At 38.0% G+C, this 16,264-nt stretch overlaps 1 protein-coding gene and 1 pseudogene across 2 annotated transcripts in view; one reads left to right on the forward strand and one right to left on the reverse strand.

Annotated features, from left to right (window-relative positions):
• Positions 1-16,264, forward strand: part of CTTNBP2NL (CTTNBP2 N-terminal like) — a 67,094-nt gene that overhangs the window by 19,342 nt on the left and 31,488 nt on the right. The window lies entirely within an intron of this gene.
• On the reverse strand, positions 3,956-4,584 carry LOC132481685 (small kinetochore-associated protein-like; annotated as a pseudogene).

A 16,264-nucleotide genomic window follows, 5' to 3' on the forward strand; every position in this document is an offset into this window, starting at 1 on the left:
CGAAAGAAGTCCAGTTTCTGCATGGATAAGTACTGGGATATTAAGAAGCAAGTAGAACTTTATTTAGGGAATTGAATTATGGAGTTTTTAGATTTACATTCATAACCTTTACTATGAAACATGTTTTAGAAGGGAATTAATCAGTGGCCATTTGGGGCCAAGTTTTTATGTGTTTTATGTAGTTGGAATTGCTGATACTTTTTATTCCTACTCTGAGTAATGTGCATACATGAAATCCTAGCTTTTCAAAAAAGAAGCATAAAGATAATTACTAGGCACTCTACAAAACTGTCAACTAGAACATTCAGTTAAGTGTAGCTGTTAAGAGCATGAGCTTTCATATCAGACATACCTAGGTTTGAGCTCTGCCATTTAATTGCTGTGTGATCATAGACCAACTACTTACCCTGTTAAGCTATATGGTAGAATGGTACGGTTATCACAAGAATTAAATGAGGTAGCAAATGCTAATTGACATACTCAGTGCTCATTTACTGTTAGTTATTATTATTAGAACATAAGTTTTAAAGTTCATCCATTTAGGAACAAAGGTATATTCCATAAAGCAAGATGTACTGATAATATGCTGTCCTTCATAAGAAAGATGAGCATTTTAAATTAAATCTTTGTTATCAGAAGGGCTTGCACTGTAGCTTGTTTTTCTTATGGGAATTGATGGTTTTGAGTTGATCCATCCCCACTCACAACCAAAAGCATGTATTTTGAGACAGCTGGCAAGGGTTAAGGGTGTACTGTGGGGCATGGAACAGATGTCATACTGCATTCCCTTCTCTCTTTATAATGAAAACAGGAAATAACAGACATTGTGGAAAATTTTTTCAAATTGATTTTTTTCCATTGATTTCTTTGCTTCTCTATTTGCTCGATTTGACATATTTGTTATATTTTGGTTTTTTTATTTCACTTTACTGAGGTAAAATTGACATATAATAAGCTGCATATATCTAATGTATACAAATTGATGTTTTGATATATGTATCCCACATTAAACCATTACTACAATCAAGATAGTACACATGGGGTTTCCCTGGTGGTGCAGTGGTTGAGAGTCCACCTGCTGATGCAGGGGACACGGGTTCGTGCCCTGGTCCAGGAAGATCCCACATGCCGCGGAGCGGCTGGGCCCGTGAGCCATGGCCGCTGAGCCTGTGTGTCTGGAGCCTGTGCTCCACAACGGGAGAGGCCACAACAGTGAGAGGCCCGCGTACCACAAAAAAAAAAAAAAAAAAAAAAAAAAGATGGTACACATATTCATCACCCCTCAAATTTTCCTTGTGCCCCTTTGCAACCCCTTTAGCTAACCTTCCCCACATCCCCCCCACACCCCAAAACCACTAATCCTCTAGAGATTAGTTTACATTTTCTGGAATTTTATACAAGTAGAATCATACAGAACGTAACCTTTTTTTGTGGGGGGGGGGGCCTGGTTCTTTGACTCAGCATAATTATCTTGAGATCCATGTTGACGTTGTATTGATAGTTCATTCCTTTTATTACCAAGTAGTGACCATTGTATGTATGTACCACATTTTTTGTCTGTTCATCTGTTAGTGAACACTTACATTGTTTCCAGTCCTGGACTATTGCAAATAAAGCTGCTATGAACACTCATATATAAGGCTTTGTATGGACATGTGCTTTTATTTCTTTTGGATGAATACCTAGAAATGGAATGGAATATGTTTAACTTTTTAGGAAACTGCCAAACTGTTTTCCAAAGTAGTTTTACCATTTACATCCCGCCAGCATGTATAAGAGTTTCATTTGCTCTACATCTTTACCAACACTTGATATGGCCAGTCATTTTAATTTTAGCGTTCTAATAGGTATGTAATATCTCATTACAGTTTTAGTTTGCATTTCGCTATTGACTAATGATGTTGAGCATCTTTCCGTGTGATTATTTGCCATCTGTGTTGTTTTCTTCATAAAATATTTGTTCAGATCTCCTGTCCATTTTTTAAATTGAGCTGTTTTCTCATTACTGAGTTTTGAGCATTCCTTATATATTGGGATTCAAGTACTTTAATACGCCTTGCAAATATATTCTCCCGGTCTGTGGCTTGTCATTTCATACTCTTAACTGTGTCTTTTGAAGAGCATAAATTTTTCATTTTGATGAAGTCCAATTTATCAACGTTTCTTTTATGGATTTTGCTTTTAGTATCACATAACTAAGATTTAGTGTCATATAAGAAATCTGCCTAAACCAAGGTCAGAAAGGTTTTCTCCTATATTTCTATAATTTTATAGTTTTAAGTTTTACACTTGGGTCTGTGATTCAACTTCAGTTAATTTTGTTATATGGTACAATATATGGATCAAATAAAAATTTTTTTGCATATGGATATTCAGTTGTTCTAGCCCCATTTGTTAAAAAGACTGTCCTTCCTCTGTAGATGGCCTTGGCACATTTGTCACAATCCATTTTCTCTATATTTTGGGGTTTATTTCTGGACACCCTGTTCTGTTTCATTGCTCTATTTGTCTACCTTGATGCCCATACTACATTGTCTTGATTACTGTGGCCTTTTATGAAAGTCTTAGAATGAGGTAGTGTTAATCCTCCAACTTGTGTTCTTTTTGAAAGTTGTTTTGGTTATTCATGGTTCTTGGCATTTCCATATAAATTTTAGAATCAGCTTATCAATTTTTCCAAAAATCCTATTCGAATTTTAATTGGAATTGCATTGACTCTATAGATCAGTTTGGAGAAAATTCACATCTTAACAATATTGTATTTGCTGATCTGTGAACATGGTTACTTCTCTCCATTTACTTAGATCTCTCAGCAGTGCTTTATAGTTCTGATTGTATAGGTCTTTAACATCTTTTGTCAGATTTATCACTATTTCATATTTTTATGATTATTATAAATGACATTGTTTTAAATGTAAATTTCTGATTGTTTATTGCTGTTATAGTCATGAAATTGATTTTGTATATTGATCCTTTATCCTGCAACCTTCCTAATCTCACTTACTCATTCTAATAGCTTTTTTATAAACTTCATTGAATTTTCTACAATCATGTTTGCAAATAAAGACAATTTTACTTATTTCTTTCTCATCTGATTTCCTTTCATTTCTTTTTCTTGCCTTATTGCATTGGCTAGAACCTCTAGTACAATGTCAAGTAGAAGTAATGTGGATATCTTTGTCTTATTCCTGATCTTAGGGAGGAAACACTCAGTCTTTCATCATTAAATATGCTGGCTGTGGTTTTCATAGATGTTCTTTATTAGTTTGAGGAAATGTCCTCCTATCCCTAGTTTGCTGAGAGTTTTTATCAGGAATGGATATTAGATTTTGTCATGTGCTTTTTCTGTATTTATTGAGAACTTAATTTTTTTTTAAGATTAAAAGCTCCAAGGTGTATTGTTTCATAGGTGTTATTACTATCTATACCTTCACCCCATTTATTAAGCCATTTCAGGTAACTTCAAGTTCATAAATTTACAATGAGGTTATAGAGCCCAACCAGGATGGGACAGAGTGTGTTCCAAGTTACGGGGGGACCACAGGGCTCCTCAGTTATATCTCTTCAGTGATACACCTGTGCTCCACTGTTTCTTCCTGCACATCTGAATGTGACCTTTTGGATTCTCTGGCTGTGGCTGATTTAGTCTCCTGATTCTAATGCTGTGCTGCTTTGTTGCCTAGAAGGTTGATCCGAGCTTCCAGGCCCCCTCTTTTCTTAGGCCTCAATTATGTACTGTGAGGTTCAGGATAGCTGGCCAATCTGAAGACTGGGAATGCTTGCTTAAAGGAGGAACTGCCATTACAGCATAAACTGTCCTTAATCCTACAGCAGAAACTCTGTTCATTCTGGGAATGGTGAGTCCTAGAAGATCATGACCAAGAAGCAGATGTCCTAAGGGGCTTCCTCTGAGAGTTTTTCCCCAAGAGGGAGCCATGTGGCCACCTGCTTTTTGTCACATTTCTAATAGCTGCTCCATTTCCTCAAGGGCTATTGTAAAATCATTTACTTTACTGTTACATAAGGTCTGTTGTTTCAGGAACTGGGCCCTTTCTTCTTTCGTCTTCAGCTTTAGCATTAAGACCTATCCTGGGTTGAGGCCCTTGCTCTCCAAAATTGCCAAACAGTTGTCCTGAAACTTCCCCAGCAGCTCCACCTTTTAGGTCAGGTCCTTTAGCTCTCCCTGAGTTTCAGTCAACTTTTGGTGCAACTGCTTGTTGATGGCCTCTAAGAGCTGGTTCTTATCCTTGAGCTCTTCCTCTGATTTCAGTTTACTCAATAGTTTGTAGCTCTTCCTGGTGGCAGTATCTATAGCTTTAACCTGCCCATTCTCTCATCTTGGTTTGATGATTTTTGTAACATTGTTATCTGAACCTCCTGAATGAGGTCTGGAAACATCAACTTCTTTGGACTTAACAGGAAATAGGTTCTTAGAAGTGGCTCGAGTTTGTGCATCTGTGGACAGGCCACTGCTGATAGCACAGAGGAGGGCCGCAGGGTGTACACTGTCTTAACCGCTCTGGTCATCATAATGAGGTGGCACTGCTGGGGCCTAGGTGCCTGCTGCTTCTGCCCTCAGGCCTCATCCGAGAACTTAATTGGTTTTTATGTCCTTGTTGTTTTTCTGAAATATTGTCTGAAAAAGAACTTCATCCCCTTTCTTATTCACCTTCTCTTAGATCAAGTACGTTGATGTGGAGTAACTTTTTCAGCTTTGTCCTATGGCTTTTTAGAAACTAGAATTCTCTAACTTTATAATTTTGTGGAGTAGAGTTTAGTAATTAAATTATTTTCCCAGTGGCAAAGGTTAATTGTAACTTAAAAATCATAAACATTTCCAAAAGAGAAACTTGAAAAAAAACCTCTGCTGCTTTAATGAACTGCTCTCCTTTAAAGCAACTTTTATCCTTTGACTTTAATAGTTTTGATAGTTTATTGGCTTCTTATGATAAATAATTTTTCCAAAGAAGAAAAACAATATGTACATTTTTTTCACCTTCTGACAGAATATTATTACCACTTTCCTAGGAGTAACAAAAGCAGTTTATATATTTGAAACAAGCTTAACTATTATCTTTTTAAGTTAAATCATTTAAATTGTGTTTTAGTATATCATATCAATAGTCAGGAAATAGACATCAAAATGTACTATTCCTTTATTATCTCCCAGAAGACATTATTTTTCTCAGTGTTAATTTGGACCACAGGAAGAAAATTTATTTTAAAGGAGGCTGTATTTATTACTGACATCCCCTATATCTGAATGCAGCTCCAGAGCCAGTTATTGAAGAATAGGTAGAAATACTGTTATTTCTGTTTTGTGCTTTTGAATAAAAAAATTCAACATTGGTTTCTTTTATTGAATTTATTGATCTCAGGACACCTGTTTATTGAGGTGAGTTGCTGCAGTCTATATGGTTTTATGTGAAAGTATATTTAGAAAAAAACATTTTCTGTAAGTTACTTCAGATTACCCACCAAACATCCCATGATAACATAGTTATATTGATCTAGCTCCAATAAATTCTTTATAAAAAGTAAACTCTTGGTTAATGGCTATATGAATTGGGTGGTACCCACATGGTGGACTATTATGTGGCTATTTTAAAATATGATGCAGGGCTTCCCTGGTGGTACAGTGGTTAAGAATCCGCCTGCCAAAGCAGGGGACATGGGTTCGAGCCCTAGTCTGGGAAGATCCCACATGCCACGAGCAACTAAGCCCGTGTACTACAACTACTGAGCCTGCACTGAAGAGCCCGTGAGCCACAACTACTGAGCCCATGTGCTGCAACTGCTGAAGCCTGCACGCCTAGAGCCCATGCTCTGCAACAGGAGAAGCCACAGCAATGAGAAGCCCGTGCACCTCAACAAAGAGTAGCCCCTGCTCGCTGCAACCAGAGAAAAGCCAGCACACAGTAGCGAAGACGCGATGCAGCCAAAAATAAATAAATAAATTTATTTAAAAATATATATATATATGATGCATATGAGGAACTTCTAATGACATGTAGTGTTCCTACAGTGTAATGCTAAATTTATGAAGCAGATCATAACATTAAATATATCCTTTAGAATCGAATAGAATAAAATACCTAGGAAATAAACCTACCTAAAGAGGCAGAAGACCTGTATTCTGAAAACTATAAGACACTGATAAAAGAAATTGAAGACCACACAAACAGATGGAAAGATATATTGTGTTCTTGGATTGGAAGAATCTGCCTTGTTAAGATGACCACACTACCCAAGGCAATCTACGGATTCAATACAATCACTATCAAATTACCAATGGCATTTTTCACAGAACTGAAACAAAAATTTTTTAAATTTTTATGGAAACACAAAAGACCCCAAATAGCCAAAACAATCTTGAGAAAGAAGAACAGGGCTGGAGGAATCACACTCCCTGACTTCAGACTATATGATAAAGCTACAGCAGTCAAAACAGTGTGGTCTGGCTTCCCTGGTGGTACAGTGGTTGAGAGTCTGCCTGCTGATGCAGGGGACATGGGTTCGTGCCCCGGTCCAGGAAGATCCCACATGCCGCGGAGTGGCTAGGCCCGTGAGCCATGGCCACTGAGCCTGCGCGTCCAGAGCCTGTGCTCCACAATGGGAGAGGCCACAACAGTGAGAGGCCTGCATACCGCAAAAAAAAACAAAAAAAAACAGTGTGGTACTGGCTTAAAAACAGACACATAGATCAGTGGAATGGGATAGAAAGCCCAGAAATAAGCCCATGCACTTATGGTCAGTTACTCTACAACAAAGGAGGCAAGAATATACAGTGGAGAAAAGACAGTCTCTTCAATAAGTGGTGCTGGAAAAACTGGACAGCTACATGTAAAAGAATGACATTAGAACATCCTCTATCACCGTACACAAAAATAAACTCAGAATGGATTAAAGACCTAAATGTAAGACCGATACTCTAAAACTATTAGAGGAAAATATAGGCAGAACACTCTTTGACATAAATTGCAGCAATATTTTTTTGGATAGGTCTCCTAGAGTAACAGAAACAGCAAAAATAAACAAGTGTGACCTAGTTTAACTTAAAACCTTTTGCACAACAAAGGAAACCATAAACAGAATGAAAAGGCAGTCTATGGAATGGGAGAAAATATTTGCAAACAATACAACCAACAAGGGCTTTATCTCCAAAATATACAAACAGCTTATACAGCTCAATATGAAAAAAACAAACAACCCAATCAAAAAATCGGCAGAGGGCTTCCCTGGTGGCACAGTGGTTGAGAATCTGCCTGCCAATGCAGGGGACACGGGTTCAAGCCCTGGTCTGGGAAGATCCCACATGCTGCAGAGCAACTAGGCCCGTGAGCCACAACTGCTGAGCCTGCACGTCTGGAGCCTGTGCTCCGCAACAAGAGAGGCCGTGATAGTGAGAGGCCCACGCACTGCGATGAAGAGTGGCTCCCACTTGCCACAACTAGAGAAAGCCCTCGCACAGAAACGAAGACCCAATACAGCAAAAATAAATTAATTAATTAATAAAAACTCCTACCCCCAACGTAAAAAAAAAAAAAAAAAAATCGGCAGAAGACCTAAATAGACATTTCTCCAAAGAAGACATGCAGATGACCAATAGCCATGTGAAAAGATGCTCAACATCGCTAATTATTAGAGAAATGCAAATCAAAACTACAATGAAGTACCACCCCACACTGGTCAGAATGGCCATCGTGAAGAAGTCTACAAATTATAAATGCTGGAAAAGGTGTGGATAAAAGGGAACCCTCCTACACTGTTGGTGGGAATGTAAATTGGTGCAGCCACTGTAGAGAACCGTATAGAGGTTTCTCAAAAAATCTAAAAATTGAATTACCATATGATCCAGTAATCCCAGTTCTGGGCATATATCCAGACAAAATTATAATTCAAAATGGTACATGAGGAATTTTCGTTGTGGCGCAGTGGTTAAGAATCTGCCTGCCAATGCAGGGTACATGGGTTCGATCCTTGGTCCGGGAAGGTCCCACACGCTGTGGAGCAGCTAAGCCCGTGCGCCACGACTACTGAGCCTGCGCTCTAGAGCCCACGAGCTACAACTACTGAGCCCATGCTACTGAGCCCACGTGCCACAGCTACTGAAGTCCATGCTCCTAGAGCCCTTGCACCACAACAAGAGAAGCCACTGCAATGTGAAGCCTACACACTGCAACGAAAAGTAGCCCCACTCACCGCAACTAGAGAAAGCCTGTGCGCAGCAACAAAGACCCAACGAAGCCAAAAAAACAGGATACATGCACCCCTGTGTTCACAGCAGCACTATTCACAATAGCCAAGACATGGAAACAACCCAAATGTCCATCAGCAGATGAATGGATAAAGAAGATGTGAGATATATGTATGTGTATATATATATATCTCCACTAGATATATACTCAGCCATGAAAAAGAACGAAATAATGCCATTTGCAACAACCTGGATGGACCTAGAGATTGTCATACTAAGTGAAGTAAGTCAGACAGAGAAAGCCAAATATATGATATCACTTATATGTGGAATCTAAAAAATGATACAGATGAACTTATTTACAAAACAGAAGTAGACTTGCAGACATAGGAAACAAATTTATGGTTAGCAATGGGGAAAGAAGAAGGGAGGAAAAAATTGAGAATTTGGGATTAACATATACACACTATTATATATAAAATAGAAAAAAAACAAGGACCTACTGTATAGCACAGGGAACTATATTCGGTATCTTGTAATAACCTATAATGGAAAAGAATCTGAAAAAGTATATATATATACTGAATTACTTTGCTGTACACCTGAAACATTGTAAATCAACTATACTTCAGTAATCAATCATTGTCAGAAAAAGTTTTTTTTTAATAATATATATATATCCTTTAATCTCAATTATAAAGAATAACATTTATTATCGTATATATAATTATATAACATTTGTGTGTGTGTGTGTGTGTGTGTGTGTGTGTGTATATAAATGACTCAAGCGAATAGATTGACATTTGTAGTTTGAGTGTGGTTGTCCCTGGGCATGGAATCATATTACATTTTAATTTTTTTCATTAAAACTTCTGTATTATATATAAATAATTTAAAATCAGAAACATTTGTTTTTAAATAGCAGAAATCCTGTACAACTTCTTGCTCAATATCTGTTTAGTAAAACTCACTCTAAGAAGGTAACTTAACCATATATTATTTACTTTCTTAGGAAAAGATATTAGAGCTATATAGAACCACAGTTGAATTCTTCCTTTTTTGTTGTTCCTGATATTGTTAATATTATTCTTTTCCAACCCAGTCTAAATGACTGAATTTTCTCTGTCTGAAAAACCTAAGTTACCAAGTTATCCAATAAAGAGATCACAAAGTTTAGGGGGAGAAAAAAGAAGGCTGCGATAAAGATATCATACCAGAGTCTAAAGAGCTGTCTTTCAAACTTTTTTTTTAACATCTTTATTGGAGTCTTTCAAACATTTTTTTAACATCTTTATTGGAGTATAATTGCTTTACAATGGTATGTTAGTTTCTGCTTTATAACAAAGTGAATCAGCTATACATATACCCCCATATCTCCTCTCTCTTGCGTCTCCCTCCCTATCCCACCCCTGTGCATGGCCACAAAGCACTGAGCTGATCTCCCTGTGCTGTGTGGCTGCTTCCCAGTAGCTGTCTGTTTTACACTTGGTAGTATATATAAGTCCATGGCAATCTCTCACTTCGTCCCAGCTTACCCTTCCCCCTCCCCGTGTCCTCAAGTCCATTGTCTATGTCTGCATCTTTATTCCTGTCCTGCCCCTAGGTTCTTCAGAAACTTTTTTTTAAGGTTCCATATATATGTTGTAGCATATGGTATTTGTTTTTCTCCTTCTGACTTACTTCAATCTGTATGACAGTCTCTAGGTCCATCCACCTCACTACAGATAACTCAATTTCATTTCTTTTTATGGCTGAGTAATGTTCCATTGTATATATGTGCCACATCTTCTCTATACATTCATCTTTCAATGAACACTTAGGTTGCTTCCATGTCCTGGCTATTGTAAATAGAGCTGCAGTGAACATTGTGGTACATGTCTTTTTTTTTTTTTTTTTTTTTTTAATTGTACGTGGGTCTCTCACTGTTGTGGCCTCTCCCATTGCGGAGCACAGGCTCCGGACGCACAGGCTCAGCAGCCATGGCTCACGGGCCCAGCCACTCCGCGGCATGTGGGATCTTCCCGGACCGGGACACGAACCTGTGTCCCTTGCATCGGCAGGTGGACTCTCAACCACTGCTCCACCAGGGAAGCCCCCATGACTGTTTTTGAATTATGGTTTTCTCAGGGTATATGCCCAGTAGTGGGATGGCTGGGTCGTATGGTAGTTCTATTTTTAGTTTTCTAAGGTACCTCCATACTGTTCTCCATAGTGGTTGTATCAGTTTACATTCCCACCAACAGTGCAAGAGGGTTCCCTTTTCTCCACACCCTCTCCAGCATTTATTGTTTGTAGATTTTTGGGTGATGGGCATTCTGACTGGTGTGAGGTGATACCTCATTGTAGTTTTGATTTGCATTTCTCTACTGATTAGTGATGTTGAGCATCCTTTCATGTGTTTGTTGGCAATCTGTGTATCTTCTTTGGAGAAATGTCTATTTAGGTCTTCTGCCCATTTTTGGATTGGATTGTTTGTTGGTTTTTTTTTTTATATTGACCTGCATGAGCTGCTTGTTAATTTTGGAGATTAATCCTTTGTCAGTTGCTTCATTTGCAAATAATTTCTCCCATTCTGAGGGCTGTCTTTTCGTCTTGTTTATGGTTTCCTTTGCTGTGCAAAAGCTTTTAAGTTTCATTAGGTCCCATGTGTTTATTTTTGTCTTTATTTCCATTCCTCTAGGAGGTGGGTCAAAAAGGATCTTGCTGTGATTTATGTCATAGAGTGTTCTGTCTATGTGTTCCTCTAAGAGTTTTATAGTGTCTGGCCTTACACTTAGGTCTTTAATCCCTTTTGAGTTTAATTTTGTGTGTGGTGTTAGGGAGTGTTCTAATTTCATTCTTTTACATGTAGCTGTCCAGTTTTCTGAGCACCACTTATTGAAGAGGCTGTCTTTTCTCCATTGTATATTCTTGCCTCCTTTATCAAAGATAAGGTGACCATATGTACGTGGGTTTATCTCTGGGCTTTCTATCCTGTTCCATTGATCTGTATTTCTGTTTTTGTGCCAGTACCATACTGTCTTGATTACTGTAGCTTTGTAGTATAGTCTGAAGTCAGGGAGTCAGATTCCTCCAGCTCTGTTTTTCTTTCTGAAGATTGCTGTGGCTATTTGGGGTCTTTCGTGTTTCCATACAAATTGTGAAATTTTTTGTTCTAGTTCTGTGAAAAATGCCTAGGGATTGCATTGAATCTATAGATTGCTTTGGGTAGTATAGTCATTTTCACAATGTTGATTCTTCCAATCCAAGAACATGGTACATGTCTCCATCTGTTTGTATCATCTTTAATTTCTTTCATCAGTGTCTTATAGTTTTCTGCATGTAGGTCTTTTGTCTCCTTAGGTAGGTTTATTCCTAGGTATTTTATTCTTTTTGTTGCAGTGATAAATGGGAGTGTTTCCTTAATTTCTCTTTCAGATTTTTCATCATTAGTGTATAGGAATGCAAGAGATTTCTGTGCATTAATTTTGTATCGATTAGCTCTAGTACTCTTCTGTTAGCATCTTTAGGATTCTCTTTGTATAGTATCATGTCATCTGCAAACAGTGACAGCTTTACTCTGTTCCAATTTGGATCCCTTTTATTTCTTTTTCTTTGATTGCTGTGTCTAAAACTTCCAAAACTACGTTGAATAACAGTGGTGAGAGTTTACACCCTTGTCTTATTCCTGAATTTAGAGGAAATGGTTTCAGTTTTCCACCATTGAGAACAATGTTGGCTGTGGGTTTGTCATATATGGCCTTTATTATGTTGAAGAAAGTTCCCTCTATGCCTTTCGGCAGGGTTTTTATCATAAACGGGTGTTGAATTTTGTCAAAAGCTTTCTCTGCATCTATTGAGATGATCATATGGTTTTTCTCCTTCAATTTGTTAATATGGTGTATCACGTTGATTGATTTGCGTATATTGAAGAATCCTTGCATTCCTGGAATAAACCCCACTTGATCATGGTGTATGATCCTTTTAATGTGCTGTTGGATTGTTTGCTAGTATTTTGTTGAGGATTTTTGCATCTATGTTCATCAGTGATATTGGCCTGTAGTTTTCTTTCTCTGTGACATCTTTGTCTGGTTTTGGTATCAGGGTGACAGTGGCCTCGTAGAATGAGTTTGGGAGTGTTCCTCCCTCTGCTATATTTTGGAAGAGTTTGAGGAGGATAGGTGTTAGCTCTTCTCTAAATCTTTGATAGAATTCGCCTGTGAAGCCATCTGGTCCTGGGCTTTTGTTTGTTGGGAGATTTTTAATCACAGTCTCAATTTCAGTGCTTTTGATTGGTCTGTTGGTATTTTCTATTTCTTCCTGGTTCAGTTTTGGAAGGTTATGCTTTTCTTAGAATTTTTCCATTTCTTCCAGGTTGTCCCTTTTATTGGCATATACCTGCTTGTAGTAATCTCCCATGATCCTTGTATTTCTGCAGTGCCAATTGTTACTTCTTTTTCATTTCTACTTCTGTTGATTTGAGTCTTCTCCCTTTTTCTCTTGATGAGTCTGGCTAATGGTTTATCAATTTTGTTTATCTTCTCAAAGAACCAGCTTTTAGTTTCATTGATCGTTGCTGTCATTTCCTTCATTTCTTTTTCATTTATTTCTGATCTGATCTTTATGATTTCTTTCCTTCTGCTAACTTTGGGGTTTTTTTGTTCTCCTTTCTCTAATTGCTTTAGCTGTAAGGTTAGGTTGTTGATTTGAGGTGTTTCTTGTTTCTTGAGGTAGGATTATATTGCTATAAACTTCTGTCTTAGACCTGCTTTTGCTGTATCCCATAGGTTTTGGGTCGTTGTGTTTTCATTGTCATTTGTTTCTAGGTACTTTTTGATTTCCTCTTTGATTTCTTCAGTGATCTCTTGGTTATTAAGTAGTGCATTGTTTAGCCTCCATGTGTTTGTATTTTTTACACTTTTTTTTTTCCTGTAATTGATACCTAGTCTCATAGCGTTGTGGTCGGAAAAATACTTGATACGATTTCAATTTCCTTAAATTTACCAAGGCTTGATTTGTGACCCAAGATATGATCTATTCTGTAGCATGTTCCATGAGCACTTGAGAAGAAAGTGTATTCTGTTGGTTTTGGATGGAATGTCCTCTAAATTTAATCAATTAAGTCCATCTTGATTAATGTATCATATAAAGCTTGTGTTTCCTTATATAGTTTCATTTTGGATGATCTCCATTGGTGAAAGTGAGGTGTTAAAGTCCCCTTCTATGATTGTGTTACTGTCTATTTCCCCTTTTATGGCTGTTAGCATTTGCCTCATGTAGTCAGGTGCTCCTATGTTGGGTGTATAAATATTTACAATTGTTATATCTTTTCCTTGGATTGATCCCTTGATCATTATGTAGTTTCCTTCTTTGTCTCTTGTAATAGTTTTTATTTTAAAGTCTATTTTGTCTGATATGAGAATTGCTACTCCAGCTTTCTTTTGATTTCCATTGCATGGAATATCTTTTTCCGTCCCCTCACTTTCCATCTGTATGTGTCCCTAGGTCTCAAGTGGGTCTCTTATAGACAGCATATATATGGGTCTTGTTTTTGTATCCATTCAACCAGTCTATGTCTTTTGGTGGGAGCATTTAATCCATTTACATTTAAGGTAATTATCGATATGTATGTTCCTATTCCCATTTTCTTTGGGTTGTTATTGTAGGCCTTTTCCTTCTCTTATGTTTCCTGCCTAGAGAAGTTCCTTTAGCATTTGTTGTAAAGCTGGTTTGGTGGTGCTGAATTCTTTTAGCTTTTGCTTGTCTGTAAAGGTTTTAATTTCTCTGTTGAATCTGAATGAGATCCTTGTGGGTAGAGTAGTCTTGGTTATAGGTTTTTCCCTTTCATCCCTTTAAATATGTCCTGCCGCTCCCTTCTGGCTTGCAGAGTTTCTGCTGAAAGATCAGCTGTTAACCTTATGGGGATTCCCTTGTGTGTTATTTGTTGCTTTTCCCTTGCTGCTTTTAATACTCTTTCTTTGTATTTAATTTTTGGTAGTTTGATTAATATATGTTTTGGCGTGTTTCTCCTTGGATTTATCCTGTATGGGACTCTCTGAGCTTCCTGGACTTGATTGACTATTTCCTTTCCCATATTAGGGAAGTTTTCAACTATAATCTCTTCAAATATTTTCTCAGTCCCTTTCTTTTTCTCTTCTTCTTCTAGGACCCCTATAATTTGAATGCTGGTGCATTTAATGTTGTTCCAGAGGTCTCTGAAACTGTCCTCAATTCTTATCATTCTTTTTTCTTTATTCTGCTCTGCAGTAGTTATTCCCATTATTTTATCTTCCAGGTCACTTATTCGTTCTTCTGCCTCAGTTATTCTGCTATTGATTCCTTCTAGAGAATTTTTAATTTCATTTATTGTGTTCATCATTGATGGTTTGCTCTTTAGTTCTTCTAGGTCCTTGTTAAATGTTTCATGTATTTTCTCCACTCTCTTTCCTGGATTTTGGATCATCTTTACTATCATTACTCTCAATTCTTTTTCAGGTAGACTGCCTCTTTCCTCTTCATTTTTTTGGTCTGGTGGGTTTTTACCTTGCTCCTTCAACTGCTCTGTGTTTCTCTGTGTTCTCATTTTGCTTAACTTACTGTGTTTGGGGTCTCCTTTTCACAGGCTGCAGGTTCGTAGTTCCCATTGTTTTTGGTGTCTGCCCCCAGTGGGTAAGGTTGGTTCAGTGGGCTGTGTAGGCTTCCTGGTGGAGGGGACTAGTGCCTGTGTTCTGGTGGATGAGGCTGGATCTTGTCTTTCTGGTGTGCAGGACTGTGTCCAGTGGTGTGTTTTGGGGTGTCTGTGACCTTATGATGATTGTAGGCAGCCTCTCTGCTAATGGGTGGGGTTTTGTTCCTGTCTTGCTAGTTGTTTGGCATAGGGTGTCCAGCAGTGGAGCTTGCCTGTTGTTGAGTGGAGATGGGTCTTAGCGTTGAGATGGAGATCTCTGGGAGAGCTTTCGCCATTTGATATTACATGGAGCCAGGAGGTCTCTGATGGACCAGTGTCCTGAACTCAGCTCTCCCACCTCAGAGGCACAGGCCTGACACCTGGCCGGAGCACGAAGACTCTGTCAGCCACACGGTAATTATTCTTTCTAGTGTTGGACCAACAGTGGGGCAGGGAGAGTGGTTTTTCCAAGCTTAAATCCAGCTGTAGGAGGTCATGGAGAGGACCAAACGGCTGGTTGAACGGAGAGGCACACCCAGGCAGTTCCGTGACTCGACTGTTAGGTTAGCAGGGGCGCCTTCCCCACATCCTCCAAACCTTTTATTAAATACATTTCATCATTTTGCCACAATCCAGGACACACAAACACACCCACATACATATATTAACTAAAACAAAAATTTCACTAAAATGTACAGTGTATGTTTTATTATACTCTGTATAATATTTACACTATACCATGCTATACTACACTATTTTCTTTTGTACTTTATTTTTCTTTGAATGCTGTGACCCCGAGTAACCTATTTTCATGATCCACATCTAGAAATTTTTGCTGTAGATATACTTAGACCTATACAATAAAGTGTAAGTGTAAGGATATTTATTGCAGCATTGTCATAGCAGCAAAATGCTGAAAACAACTTACGTATTAGGGTTCTGGTCAGTAAATTATGGTATATTGTACAGTAGAATACTATGCAACCCTTAAAGAGAAGATCTTTATGAGAGCTAGATCTTATTATAACATTCTCCAACGTATAGTAAGTTAAAAAATAAGGCACAGAACAGTGTGCACAGTAAAAGAAAAAAGAAACAGTATTAAGTTGTACCTGGTGAAGCCAGAAATACATCTCACAAAGCCTCTTCCTTCCTTCCCCTTGACTTGGTTCCCTTGACAATGGTAGGAGCTCCCAAAATGGTCTGCCCTGGGAAGGGAATGAAATTAGTGAAAGGAAAGTACCAGGTTTGGTAGTAGGGTACTCTGGCACAAAAGAGCCAAAAGAAGCAGGAAAGGCTGGTCATATGTATGGGATGTTTATAAATTGGGTATCTGTAAAAAAGAAGACTACATTCTTAAGTAATTAAGTATCTTTGTTGCATTCAAAAAAACATTGGGCCTCAAACAACAATGAACTCAG

The sequence above is a fragment of the Mesoplodon densirostris genome, chromosome 2 (genome assembly GCF_025265405.1).
Source record: "Mesoplodon densirostris isolate mMesDen1 chromosome 2, mMesDen1 primary haplotype, whole genome shotgun sequence".
NCBI lineage: Eukaryota > Metazoa > Chordata > Mammalia > Artiodactyla > Ziphiidae > Mesoplodon > Mesoplodon densirostris.